Source organism: Nerophis lumbriciformis, linkage group LG08 (genome assembly GCF_033978685.3).
Source record: "Nerophis lumbriciformis linkage group LG08, RoL_Nlum_v2.1, whole genome shotgun sequence".
NCBI classification, from domain to species: Eukaryota; Metazoa; Chordata; class Actinopteri; order Syngnathiformes; family Syngnathidae; genus Nerophis; species Nerophis lumbriciformis.
This window is the reverse complement of record NC_084555.2, coordinates 38874258-38887103: the sequence shown is the minus strand read 5'-3', so window position 1 is coordinate 38887103 and position 12846 is coordinate 38874258. Positions and strand designations below refer to the sequence as shown.

The following is a 12846-nucleotide window of genomic DNA, read 5'->3' as shown; positions in this document are numbered from 1 at the left end:
ACATTTTAGCTGCGTAGTTAGCCTGCGGCTTGCGGTGCCTTCATTTTGAGGATTTTATCAGCAAAGGCGTCTTTGTTCTTTAGCAATTCTTTATTTGTGATGAGACTGTAAAATCGAAATCAGAATCAGAAATACTTTATTAATCCAGATGCCACAGCGGACATTTATTACAGCACTACTACCTGGACTTCTTTTTATCACTCCTAAACTCCCAGAGTGTTCAACAATGCCAAAAACGTTCCCAGACACAAGGTAAATGATTTTGTTTTTTGGTTTTTGAGTGCACCAACGATACTTGTGTTTGTGTGCGTGTTCAGTGTTGACATTTTAGCTTGCTGTAAAAAGAGATTGTTGAGCTATTACCCCTTTTGTTATGTTGGTTTGATATATACAGTGTGTGTTTATAAATATATATATATATATATATATATATATATATATATATATATATATATATATATATATACACCCAAAACCAGTGAAGTTGGCACGTTGTGTAAATCGTAAATTAAAACAGAATACAATGATTTGCAAATCCTTTTCAACTAATATTCAATTGAATACACTACAAAGACAAGATATTTATTGTTGGAACTGAGAAACTTATTTTTTTTTTGCAAATAATCATTAACTTAGAATTTCATGGCAGCAACGCATTGCAAAAAAGTTGGCACAGGGGCATTTTACCACTGTGTTACATGGCCTTTCCTTTTAACAACACCAATTTTTTAAGCTTTTCAGGTGGAATTCTTTCCAATTCTTGTTTGATGTACAGCTTAAGTTGTTCAACAGTCCGGGGTCTCCGTTGTTGTAATTTACGCTTCATAATGCGCCACACATTTTCAATGGGAGACAGGTCTGGACTACAAGCGGGCCAGTCTAGTAACCGCACTCTTTTTCTACGAAGCCACGCTGGTGCAACACGTGCAGAATGTGGCTTGGCATTGTCTTGCTGAAATAAGCAGCGGCGTCCATGAAAAAGACGTTGCTTGGATGGCAACATATGTTGCTCCAAAACCTGTATGTACCTTTCAGCATTAATGGTGCCTTCACAGATGTGTAAGTTACCCATGCCTTGGGCACTAAAACACCCCCATACCATCACAGATGCTGGCTTTTGAACTTTGAGCCTATAACAGTCCGGATGGTTCTTTTCCTCTTTGGTCCGGAGGACACAACGTCCACAGTTTCCAAAAACAATTTCAAATGTGCACTCGTCAGACCACAGAACACTTTTCCACTTTCCATCAGTCCATCTTAGATGAGCTCGGGCCCAGTGAAGCCGGCGTCGTTTGTGGATGTTGTTGATAAATGGCTTTCACTTTGCATAGTACAGTATTGAACTTGCACTTACAGATGTAGCGACTAACTGTAGTTACTGACAGTGGTTTTCTGAAGTGTTCCTGAGCCCATGTGGTGATATCCTTTACACACTGATGTCGGTGTTTGATGCAGTACCGCCTGAGGGATCAAAGATCACGGGTATTGCCGCTTACGTGGAGTGATTTATCCAGATTCTCTTAACCCTTTGATGCTATTACAGACCGTAGATGGTGAAATCCCTAAATTCCTTGCAATAGCTCGTTGAGAAATGTTGTTCTTAAACTGTTTGACAATTTGCTCACGCATTTGTTCACAAAGTGGTGACCCTCGCCCCATCCTTGTTTGTGAATGACTGAGCATTTCATGGAAGTTGCTTTTATACCCAATCATAGCACCCACCTGTTCCCAATAAGCCTGTTCACCTGTGGGATGTTCCAAATAAGTGTTTGATGAGCATTCCTCAACTTTCTCAGTATGTTTTGCCACTTGTGCCAGCTTTTTTGAAACATGTTGTACATGTTGTAGGCATCAAATTCCAGATGAGGTAATATTTGCAAAAAATAACAAAGTTTACCAGTTCGAACATTAAGTATCTTTTATTTGCAGTGTATTCAATTGAATACACTGCATACATATATATGTATATGTATATGTATATGTATATGTATGTATATATATATATATATATATATATATATATATATATATATATATATATATTAGGGCTGTGAATCTTAGGGTGTCCCACGATTCGATTCAATATCGATTCTTGGGGTCACGATTCGATTCAAAATATATATATATTTTTTTTCAATTCAACACGATTCTCGATTCAAAAACGATTTTTTTCCCGATTCAAAACGATTCTCTATTCATTCAATACATAGGATTTCAGCAGGATCTACCCCAGTCTGCTGACATGCAATCAGAGTAGTAGATTTTTGTAAAAAGCTTTTATAATTGTAAAGGACAATGTTTTATCAACTGATTGCAATAATGTAAATTTGTTTTAACTATTAAATGAACCAAAAATATGGCTTATTTTATCTTTGTGAAAATATTGGACACAGTGTGTTGTCAAGCTTATGAGATGCGATGCAAGTGTAAGCCACTGTGACACTATTGTTCATTTATTTTTATTTTTATAAATGTCTAATGATAATGTCAATGAGGGATTTTCAATCACTGCTATGTTGAAATTGTAACTAATATTGATACTGTTGTTGATAATATTCATTTTTGTTTCACTACTTTTGGTTTGTTCTGTGTCGTGTTTGTGTCTCCTCTCAATTGCTCTGTTTATTGCAGTTCTGAGTGTTGCTGGGTCGGGTTTGGTTTTGGAATTGGATTGCATTGTTATGGTATTGCTGTGTATTGTTTTGTTGGATTGATTAATTAAAAAAAAAAAAAAATTTTTTAAATAAATGAATACATTTTAAAAAAATCGTTTTTTTACAACTGAGAATCGATTCTGAATCGCACAACGTGACCATTGCGATTCGAATTCGAATCAATTATTTCCCACACCCCTAATATATATACATATATATATATATATATATATATATATATATATATATATATACACATACATACATTATAGTGTCTTCAAAGTGTGTAGTTTTTTTTTACTAATTTGTAGATAGAGGTTCTACTGTATAAAGCATCTTTGAAGTTGTCTTGAAACTGTTTGTATAAAGGTTATTGCGGAGCATCTCAAAAACTACATTCACAACAAGACCTGCACTCAATGAATATAACAATAATTAAATTTCACACTTACTGTGTAATGAAATGTAGCCTTTTTTTCAAATGTTGAATAATATGAGTAAAAAGATAATATGAAGAAACAGTACGGTAGTTTTACTCTGTGTTGTGTATAACTATACAGAGTGCACAATTGGCGTCTTGGGCACTGTGTTGAAAATCTAGAACGTACAGTATATACTGTATATCTCACATACCTGTCTGTGTTATCTTGAAAAATGACAAATGGTTTTTTGGTTTGTCAAGATGTGTAATTAAACGCTGAACAGTGTACCAAGTACATTAATTAAAGTGCACTGTATAGGTATCTTGCTTATTAAATTGGCGGACAAGCTCGCCTATGGTGTACAACAAAAGCAGTAGTAGAGTAAGTGGTCTTTGTCCTGCTCTACCGGTAATTGTAACAGTGATTCAGTACAGTATGAGTAATTTCAAAATATTAGCTTTGGGCTACTTACTGTTGCGTAGATGTCCTGATGGTTAGCCCACAGACAGTGTGTCCATAGGTCATCTCTTTCTTCCAGGTATAGAAGACATTGTATTGAGATGTGTAACAATACAGTAGGGATGTCACAATATAACAATTTCATATCACGGATATTGTGACCAAAATCATCATGGTTATCATTATTATCGCTATATTGTTGAATGTGCTCAAAAAATACTTATAACTTTGACAAAGTTATTGTAGCAATGTCTCTAGGTTTGGGTTCGTCTGGGACCACAGGAACTAGCACAACCCTCCGATGCAGCGTTTACAATTACTTTATTTTGTTTCTCCCAAAGTCTCTTTCCGCTTTTCAGCGTCTCTCTCGTGGTGCCGCTCTCGTGCTCTCCAGCCCACACCACCCCCTCATGGTCTCCGACGCTGCTAATAAAAGGAACAGGTGATTAGATAACTCGTTCCAGCTGAGATATCCACTCACCTGTCTGCCGCTTCATGGCCGGCCCCTGCACACACCCCGCCCGCAGGGAACGCGTGAACCACGCCCCTCTCCACAGTTATATTTTATAAAACATAACTAAAATAAATAGTCTGTATTGCAAGTGGGTTTTCAATGTTAGAAAACCCACTACTTTGCATGTCTTGGGTTTTTTTGGGGGCGGCGTGGCTCGGTTGGTAGAGCAACTGTGCTTGCAACTTGAGGGTTCCAGGTTCGATTTCTGCTTCTGCTATCCTAATCACTGCCGTTGTGTCTTTGAGCAAGACACTTTGCCAACCTGCTCCCAGTGCCACCCACACTGGTTTAGCTTAAAGATTTAGATAATGGGTTCACTAAGTACAGCGCTTTGAGTCTTCAGAGAAAAAAGCGCAGTAGAAATATTATTTCACTTCACTTATGCTTTACTGATAGTTTTATCTGTTTTAATGGCTAAATTTGTATTGTTTTAAATATTGGTTTGTACTGTAGCACATTAAGATTGATTTAAAAGAATAGACCGTAACAAACACAATCTGTTATAATTATGTGTTATTGTGTCCTACTCTGTTCCACGGTCCTCCAACGCACCATATAAACACCTCCGTCTTTTTTTCTCTGAGGAAAGATCCATCCATCATAATTACGTTCTATGAAAGCACAGCTTCAATGTGCATAATTTAATATCTTAGTTGCTCAGACAGTTTTGTGTTTAAATAGTCTAGATTGGGGTATGTTGCGACGAGGTGGCGACTTGTCCAGGGTGTACCCTGCCTTCCGCCCGAGTGCAGCTGGGATAGGCTCGAGCACCCCCGCGACCCCAAAAGGGACAAGCGGTAGGAAATGGATGATTGGATGGATGTTCCTTCTTCATGTTAGCATTTAAGATAGCGAGCTGGCACCAGTCAGTCTGTGAGTTTTTCAAAGTGCAGTTATCAATCTTGGTTTTAAAATAATTTCACAACCGTAGGGAGTTTTCTGCAGTCATTATTTGGTTTACCCTTGCACCTAGGGATGATGTTCGAAAACCGGTTCTCCCGATGCTTCTATAAGAAAAGAACCGATTCCATGGATTTGAATCCCTTTTTGAGAGCCGGTTCCCGTTATCGAAGCCACTATACCATATTTTCGCGACCATAGGGCGCACCGTATTAAAAGGTGCCGTGTCAGTTACGGGTGCTATTTCTGTATTTAACGCATAAATAAGGCGCAGCGTATTTTTGGGTGCAGGCATGGTTAAACATACGCTAGCTTAAAAGATACGCTAGCTTAAAAGATACGCTAGCATGCATGGACACTGTTTTAAAAAGGCAGCAGGAGCAAAGCTGAGTTCGGTTGTACTTTATTGAAGTATTTATCAATGTACTCACATTATTTTTGATCAATCCTCATCCACAAATCCATCAAAGTCCTCATCTTCTGTGTCCGAAATGAACAGCTGGGCAAGTTCTCCATCAAACACGCCAGATTCCCTCTCCTCATTTTCAAAGTCAGTCTCGTTGACCATTAGCATAGCAAGCGAGCACAACAGTAAAAGCCGACTTCGCTTGCCCCGTTGTGTGTATCGATTCGCTATTGTGCTGGTCCCCTTCTTCTCCACAGTGTGCTTCTCCGGGATGTCGAAAGTGAGCGGCACCTCGTCCATGTTGGTGATGTGTTTGTCGGCAATTTTTTTTATTTACAACGCACATAGCAGCACTTTACGCTCACTGGGGGCGCACTTTTAGCGTCCTCTCTCACCTGAAACCTTCACCCTTTAACGTCCGCATGCTGTCCTCAGTCACGTCCGCTTTTCCTCCATATAAACAGTGTGCCGGCTCACACACACAACATCTACGGTTTTTGGAACTCAGTGCACACACAACAACCTATTTGGATTTGATTAGAGATTCGATAAGGAATCGGTTCGATAAGAGGATTCAATAATGGCATCGACATCGATAATTTCTTAACGAACATCATCTCTAGTTGCACCTAGGGCTGGGCGATATGGCCTTTTTTTAATATCTCGATATTTTTTTAGGCCATATCGCGATACACGATATATATATCTCGATATTTTGCCTTAGCCTTGAATGAACACTTGATGCATATAATCACAGCAGTATGATTCCATGTGTCTACATTAAAACATTCTTGTTCATACTGCATTAATATATGCTACTTTTAAACTTTCATGCAAAGAGGGAAATCACAACTAAGTCAATTGACCAAAACTGTATTTATTAAACAGTTATTAAGCAGTGGCACCAACATTCATGTCATTTCAAAACAGAACGTGCAAGATTGTCAGAGACATTTTAAAACAAGCTATTAGTGCACTTTTCTGCATGATGTCACTAAGATGACACATCAAAACAACACTAAATTAAAGTGCACTTTTTGTACAGAATGCCACTACAATAGTTTAAAACAAATAAAGTGCACTTCTGTGCATGATGTCACACAAGATATTTCAATAACTGTCAAATAAAAATGAGCTGCATAATAGGAAATCAAATAGTGTACGTCCTTCGCTATGTGGTAGGTTCCGGCGGACGTTATCTCCTTATGTCGTGGACTATTTGTTTCATACGGTGTTGATGTGGAAATGGTTGCCTCGGCATTTTGTTGGTGTGGCACCGAACGGAGATGTAGACATGTGGAGTAAGCACTCTTCATTTTCTTGCGGGTGACTTTTCAAATGATGCTACATATTAGCAGTAATGCTACTTTTTGTAGCAACGCTTTCGTCCCACACTTGACAAATTACGGTTGTCTGTTAGACATATTCCCACTTGAAGCCAAACCACCGCCAGACGATAGACCCCGTGCTGTTTTTCTTAGGAATTAATTCTTCCTTCATTTGTTACTAGATTCGCACCTTCTCTCTCTCGTATTACCACTCGCACCACAGCTAACTTTAGCCATGCTGCTAGCTCTCTGCTCAACGAGGGCGTATACGTATGTGACGTATGTAAGAAGGTGTGCTTGTTTATGTCTCTGTGAGAAGGAGAAACTAGAAAGAGTGAGAAGAGCCTGTAGTGTAATGCCTGCAGCTAAAAGCAACTGTGTGAGAACGTATACTCGAATATCACGATATAGTCATTTTCTATATCGCACAGAGACAAACCCACGATATATCGAGTATATCGATATATCGCCCAGCCCTAGTTTCACCCCTACAATTCAGTTATGTTTTTACATTAAAAAGTCTTAACGCTTTGCCTTACAAAGACCGTAGTTTGATTTGGATCCCTGTCGTGATTTACCTCCCTGCCCCTCTCCCACATGCTACTGTGATTGGATAAATTCCCTTACTTGTCCCACCCGCCCGAATATTAACTTAAATATGATTAGATTTTGTCTCTATGTCAACATGTCTCGTTTTTATTGGTTGACTAAATTGTCGATGAACGTCGTCATTGTTCTCGCCAACGTGCATTTGTTGTGGTTAGTAATCGGTTAGTTAAAATTTTTAGTCAACAAAAACTTCCCATATTTTACTTTTTTTTTTCAACAATTCAAAGAAAGTCTTACAAGTCCACAGTAGTGTTTGAAATGCCAGCCATACATTTTATATACCGCTTATCCTCACTAGGTGCTCGAAATGTGTGTCAAAAACCTAGTCCTAATGCTGGAATTTAGTCAGTGTAAAAGTGCTTCCAGCCACATTTAACATATCCACTGTAACGGCATTTTCCAACAAAATAGATGTCATGTATCACTTACAACAAGGTAACATTTCAGGAGTGAGACAGAGGGACACAAATATTAGCAACACTATTATAGCTATGCTCTATGTATACAGTGCTGCTGCCAACTGCAGTCAAGCTTTTTTGTGTGTTATATATATCAATCGTTTCATCTGTAAACTTTTCGCCCATCTGTATAGCAAGTTTGAAATAAACTTAATGATAACCATAACCAAATGGACAACTGATTGACGCAGAAGTGACACTGATCACTCTGTGCGTGCTGAAAACTGTGTGTGTCCATCCGTCCTGTGCATGCACAGAGGGGAGCGGACCTGGAGCCCACAAGGTCGTAGTTGGAAGAACTGGTCAGTAAAAGACAACTTTTGTCCCCACCCTAAAGCTTAACACAAACTGCACTGCTCGCTAGTTACTACGAAGGTCGGAGGGAATGTTGAACAACAAATCAATGATTGAAGTGACAAACTGCCATCCAAACAATACAGTTTGTACATACTGCCATTTAAACACATTAAATATATTTATTAAGGGGGAATTGCACCTTTTTTTGGAGGTTTGCCTATCGTTCACGATCATTATGAAAGACATGACGACAGATGTATTTTTTAATGCATTCTAACTCGTAAATAGTAAATAAAAGTCCGCTTACAGCAGAGCCAATGGGAGGTCCTCTATTACGCCCAAAAAACCCAATAAAAAACATCCAAAAAGCACCAACAATACTCCCTTTACATTTCTTGACCTGAATAATAATCAAGTATTAGTGATATTGTTATTATAAGCGCAAACACAGCCAACTTTTTATAGCGACGCCGTGATCACTAGCATGTGTGCCAATGTTTACATCATGAAGTGGTAAGGTGCTTCCTTTGCTCGTGAAATTTTATTCTAGATCATAAATCATGCCTTTCACCTGAATAATAGAAGGACTTTTAAAGGCACTCACACAAATGCACACACTGCTCTCATATGAAACTCGTCTCAACTTCATTATGCCAGATATTTGAAGTTTTTTTTAAAGTATCGCAATAATTAGTTTATCTGGTAATTAATTACATTTTTTGAAAAGTAATTCTGTTAATAATTAAATTTTTTTTAAATAATGTAACGAGTAATTATTTAATAACATTTGTTTTCAGAGCACAGCCTGTCACACAGCATCATGAAGCAGTTGGTAGGTTGGTGTTCCTGGCTAAAATATTTGTGTGTACCGTATTTTTCGGATTATAAGTCGCAGTTTTTTTCATAGTTTGGCCGGGGGTGCGACATATACTCCGGAGCGACTTATGTGTGAAATTATTAACACATTACTGTAAAATATCAAATAATATTTTTTATCTCATTCGCGTAAGAGACGAAGCAAATGTCTGCAATCGTCACACACGTCAACCAATAAGAATTCGGCGGGGGCGGGTCATGGCAGAAGTGCATGGTGCGTCATGGCAGAAGTGCATTGTGGGTCATGGGATGCTAACTGCTGCTACATCCGTAGCTATTAAAATGGATTATTTCAACATTGGCGGTAACTTAAAAAAACTGAGAAGGGCTGAACTAAAATGGCACCGAAAAGGAAATCATATACTGCCGATTACTAGCCGGACGTAGTGAAATATGCAGCAGAAAACGGCGATTGAGCAGCAGAAAGAAAGGACGCTAGCGGCGCATACCAGGAGCGACAACGAGGGAGAAGATTTCATCGAATTTAGCGATCAGGAGTGACAGATTGTTTGGTAAATGTATAGCATGTTCTACGTATATATGTTATAGTTATTTGAATGACTCTTACCATAATATGTTACGTTAACATACCAGGCACGTTCTCAGTTGGTTATTTATGCGTCATATAACGTACACTTATTCAGCCTGTTGTTCACTATTCTTTATTTATTTTAAATTGCCTTTCAAATGTCTATACTTGGTGTTGGATTTTATCAAATAAATTTCACCCAAAAATGCGACTTATACTCGAGTGCGACATATATATGTTTTTTTCCTTCTTTATTATGCATTTTCGGCCGGTGCGATTTATACTCCAGGGCAATTTATAATCCGAAAAATACGGTATGTCTTATTAATATTGTTTACTTATAAAAAAAAAACATTGTTAAAGGTCAATTATGTTCATGTTGAGTGTGAGTTTGAGTTTATTTCAAACATGCAAGCATACAACATGTTACATCACGATTTCCAGTCTCTCTTTTCAACATGTTCGAAAAGGAGTAGGAAGAAACAGAGTTTATTTAATCCTACCCCTTTTCTTGTACATAACAGTTGCTAAAACTTTTGTTCACTTCCTGTTCTCAATTTATTCACAATATACTCCATAAGTAATCACAATAAAAATAAATAAATAATACTCGGTGAAGTAAGTTGCATTTCATATGGTGAGATGAGTAAGATTATTTTGAAAAAAAACGGATGAATGGATTAAATAAATTCAGAATGTTTATCATGGTTCTTCTTCTTTGTACTTTGTAAACACTTTAAGTTTGAAGAGTTTCTTGAAGTGGATCATATTAGTACATTGTTTGATTGCTTTGCTTAATCCATTCCATAATTTAATTCCACATACAGATATACTGAAGGTCTTAAGTGTTGTACGTGCATACAAATGTTTTAAATTACATTTTTCTCTAAGATTATATTTCTCTTTTTTTGAGAAGAATTGTTGTATATTCTTGGGTAGCAGGTTATAGTTTGCTTTGTGTATAATTTCAGCTGTTTGCAATTTCACTATGTCATGGAATTTCAGTATTTTTGATTCAATAAATAAAGGGTTTGGATGTTCTCTATATCCAACATTATGTATTATTCTATCTGATCTTTTTTGTAACACCGTTAATGAATGAAGTGTACTTTTGTAGTTATTTCCCCATATTTCTACACAATAACTCAGATATGGTAACACTAGCGAGCAGTAGTGAATATGAAGTGATTTTTGGTCTAGAACATGTTTTGCTTTATTCATTATTGACGTGTTTCTTGCTACTTTATGTTGTATACCACCTACTCAGTGGCCTAGTGGTTAGAGTGTCCGCCCTGAGATCGGTAGGTTGTGAGTTCAAATCCCGGCCGAGTCATACCAAAGACTATAAAAATGGGACCCATTACCTCTCAGCATCAAGGGTGGAATTGGGGGTTAAATCACCAAAATGATTCCCGGGCGCGGCCACCGCTGCTGCCCACTGCTCCCCTCACCTCCCAGGGGGTGATCAAGGGTGATGGGTCAAATGCAGAGAATAATCTCGCCACACCTAGGGTGTGTGTGTGACAATCATTGGTACTTTAACTTTAACTTTTTTAACTTTATATTTTTTACATGAGATTTCCAGTTCAATTTATCATGTTGCTGCTGACAGTTAAAACATTTTCTCCTAAACCATGGCACTTTTTTTTCACATTTTGTTCTTTTGTTAGCTGAATAATTGAGCATAGCTTAATGTTTTTTTTAATGAAGATTTTAGATTATTTTTTCTGATATTATTTTCAACACTTTTTTTTCTTTCACCCCTTAAGTTTGGATCCAATTATACAAAACCTACTTTTCTTACCTGTTTTTGTGTATTTGTGATCCCCACCAGTCCCGAAAATAAAACATTTAAGGCATTGTGGAGATATTTATAGGTTGCCATTGACAGAGACTCAGTGGCAAGAGCAAAAATCAGAATCAGAATCAGAATCGTTTTATTGTCATCGTTTGAGAACGGGTTCACAAACTAGGAATTTTTCTTGGTGCAATCGTGAAAAAAGTAATGAACTCGGGGCAACCGTGCTGTGTAGAATGATAGAGACGAACATTTTGGATTGAATATTGTTTGTCTTAACCGAGGCCTCAGGAGATGAATAAAGAAGCTTAATACAGGAAATAAAACTGTTACCAAAGCCAAATCTCTCCAAGACAAAAAACAGACAATTCCACTCCACTCGGTCAAATGCCTTCTCAGCATCCATAGATATCACTGCTTCTTCAGTGTTAAAAGCAGGTACACTGTACAATATATTGAAAAGACACCTAAGATTTGAAAAGGAGCGCCTATTCTAAATAAACCCAGTTTGACATAAAGCCAGCAATTTGTATAACAGTTTAAAGTCCACATTTAACAGGCTAATAGGACGATACGAGGATCATGATTAGGGATCCTTGTCTTTTTTCATGAGGAGAGAAAATGAAGCTTTGTTAAGTGTTTGTTGAAGGCAGACAGATTTAAACAATTAATTGTACATGTCCAATAATATGAGGGCTATCTTATGCCAAAATATTTTTTTCAATGTGTGAGGATATCCATCTGGTCCCGTGGATTTACCAATGTATATAATAACGCTGCAACATTAAATTTGACTCTCCTCCTTTTTTGGGAACTAGGACGTAGCGGCAGTAGAAGCCCTGATGCATCTCCTTTTGTGGAACGGCTCCGATCGCCTATTTGCTCAAGAGAGATGTAATTTCAGTTTGTAAAACATGTGCCGACACCTCTCTTACTTTTGAAGTTAACAGTTTGTTGAAAGCAGTCGGTTTTATAGCAAATTGCATTCAAAAGCGCTGCCGAAACAGGATGTTGTGATGAAGTAAACAAAACACGCGCGATAGTCTGGAAGGTAGTCAGCATGTCTGCGATGTGGACGTACCTTTAGTATTTTCCAGATATACCCGCGGACAGCAATCTATAAAATGTGCAAATATTAAGAAGACAGTGGCTGCTTTCAAAGAGAGAAAATCTAATTCGAGCAGCAGTGCTAAGCAAGTGTGACATACTCGCCGCAGCTCGCTTTTCGCCGGGACATAGTAGGACAGAAGTAGAGTCTCTAAACGCGAGTACATTCTATAATAGAAAAATATGTTAGATTTGTTGCTAGTCGTTTTTAATAAAGAAACAATCACAAAAAGTCTGTAGACACTTGAAAAATTCCCAACAAAGTACATTGTACAATAAGCAGCAACAATTTAATAAAGAGCAAAACAATATAATATATAAAATATATGTTAATACTAATTAATATTAACAGTTTTTTAAATGTATATATACATTTGTTTGCCTTTTTAAAGAACATTTTATGATAATAGCAATTTATGCAAATTACACAATGACGTCATGGTGACCGCGCCCCCACAGCCGCAGGTATTTTGGCAATCTAGGGGAAAA

At 37.6% G+C, this 12846-nt stretch overlaps 1 protein-coding gene across 8 annotated transcripts in view; it reads left to right on the top strand.

Moving 5' to 3' along the window:
- The window catches only part of zfyve28 (zinc finger, FYVE domain containing 28), a 79280-nt gene that overhangs the window by 30910 nt on the left and 35524 nt on the right, over nucleotides 1-12846 (top strand). The window lies entirely within an intron of this gene.